Below are 2,738 nucleotides of genomic sequence, written 5' to 3' on the forward strand. Positions count from 1 at the left end.
AGCGATTCCAATTATAATTAATACGGAGTTATTTTTGTATCATTTCGTGATACATCTGAATTACCTACTATCATTATTGAAATACACGATATCGAACATTTATACTTCAAAATCAAATGTGAAAAAAATACTCAGACTGCAGAGTACTGAGACGGACATTAAAGTATACTTACTCTGTTCAAAATATAAGGTGAATTTTGATCTTTCTCAAAAAATATTAATTAATTCATCATATTCCCCTTCAAAGTAGTCTTTCTCAGATATAATACACTTGTGCAAGCGTTTTTTCTAATCCTCGAAACAGTTCTGATATGCACTTTTTGGTTTGTCTTGAAACTCTCTCAGCGATTCGGTTTCAATGTTCTCGATCGTCGCAAAACGACGTCTTTTCGTGGGTCACTTGAATCTGGGGAACAGGAATAAGTCGCAAGGGGCCAAATCTGTTGAATAGGGTGGCTGATGCACGATTACGGTGTTATTTTTAATAAAGAAGCCACCTATTGTGACCAATTTCACATTTCATTCAGTCTTCAAACACAGGTCAAACTAATAGGCTTCTCCTCACTAGATCCCTCTCAAATAATTGAATATATTCAAAGTCGACTTATCTTTTAGATTTCAAAGCGAGCGGATGCAACTATTTAAAGTTATAGCTTCGGTGTGTTTAGTGTAGAAGTAAGAATTTTGTGTTTGTCAGACAAGCATTAATTGAAATTGTTTTGAATATTTTTGACTATTTCACTACAAAATACAATGGTTGATATCTTATCTTACATCATCAGGTAGTGTAAATACGATCGAGAGATTAGAAGGGACTGGAATAAGCGAATCCCAAAATGAGTTTTTCTAAAAAATAACATTTTATAATATAAGTAAACTTGCCACAAGCTTTTATAACATATGAATTGTATAATTTAATGAACTGATTGATTGAAGTTCAAATACAATTTCCCACAAAACGCAAATATCAACTTTGAAATTCGAATAATATACGACCCCGCCAGATGACGCTGAAAATGCCACTTTTTGTAATTTCGCGAAAAACGAAAGCACATTCATAACTCTACGGTGGTGCTCTAATATAAATATTTATCCAAATCCCTAGTATATGCAGATCACGTTGGAGCAATTGGAGAAATCAAGTGAGGCTCATGACATACAGATGCACTAGTTTAAATGAACAACTTTTCTGCTTGATTCGATTGATAGTAACTCTGATTTTCTACTTTCTTGTGTATAGCATAATGCACTAATACATTCTTTTTTTTCACACATATAAACGGTTTCGGCGTCCTTTTTACGGTTGGTGAAGAGATATTGGTTATTATGATCGGAACCCTGTTAAATTCTAATATATATTTACTGAAACCACGAAGAGGTGAAGTTCTTTCAGCAGTTAACCATCTCCGCAGATCTATCAACGGTGAGCTGGCAGAACCCATCATCTCCTTACATACAATGAGTGGAGGTGATACCATTTCAACTGTGGCAGAAACGAAGATCCTGGTGGCACTGTACAAACCACCTCTCAACAGTATCAAATAACCTTTGGTACAAGAACTACCTCACGTCAACTTTGTAGATATTTGGGAACATGGCATCTCTTCTTCCCACACGATAGCAGAGCAGCGTGGCTGTAGGTTGTTCCATAAAATATAGCACTGGCATGGCAATGCAATGAAACTTGAGGAATAGGGTTGGAAAAACTCTTTATTCGCCAGCCGATGGGAAGTAGCTGAATCTTATAGTATGTAAATACCAGAATGGATGTATAAGTAGTAAATAAAAAAATAGTTTTAATTTTCTCAGCCTTGTTCTTTCTGGCGATTTTAGATATTATAGAGGCACATCTCATCCTCCGCCTTTTCTTTTCAACACATTTTTCTTTTTAAGAAATCTAACTGATATTACCTGTCTCTTTTTCTTTATTGAAAACAGTTTAAAACTCAGTCCTTTCTATTCTAGGGTGGCGCTACAAGTCCAAATCATGTCAATACATTGCTATTGAGGCAAACGCTATTGGTTGAAGCTTTTGAATACAATATTTTTCCGGAAAACTTTTTTCATCATTACCTACTTTTCTTATAAATTATGCATGAGATTTTAGGGCGAATAGTTGAGCGATTTACTTCAATCTAGCGGGTTTATCGTCCCTGAGTCCCATGACTTTCACTAGTTACTCAAAAGTGAATTAGATATATACCAGACATCTCAATAAATTGTAATTTTCAAGCATACAAAATTGATATTAGAGCACCACCGCAGAATTTAGAATGGCATATTCCCTATTTAGGCCACTCCATTGGGGTCAAATGTTATCTGAATTCCATAATTGAAATATGCATTAAGTAGGAAGTTTTATCTCATTCAATTTTGCAAAAAAATGTTGCAACTCAAGAAAAATAAAGATTTGATGGAAAATCTCCTATATTTGATTGGACTATAATAGTTAGGCAGCACTCTCAATTTAACGAACTTTTTTAACATATTCGAAAGAGAAACTGCTTTCTTCAACAATTTCACCGCAGGCTTCTATTAATTTTTGAAACATTTTCAGCATTTATTACAGTGCTACCTATTTTTTGTAATAGTCATTCTACATATGTAAATTGTTTCTCTGCCTGAGGATAAGCGCCCGAAGGTCGTTTTGAAAATAATATATGTTTACCATATGTCTAATGATTCTTCTATTTTATTCGTACTTCGGTATAATTTGGCAATTTGCACCTTCGTAAGTA

Source organism: Leptinotarsa decemlineata, unplaced genomic scaffold (assembly GCF_025532065.1).
Source record: "Leptinotarsa decemlineata unplaced genomic scaffold, Ldec_3_MD MMD2_tig00000008_RagTag_RagTag, whole genome shotgun sequence".
NCBI classification, from domain to species: Eukaryota; Metazoa; Arthropoda; class Insecta; order Coleoptera; family Chrysomelidae; genus Leptinotarsa; species Leptinotarsa decemlineata.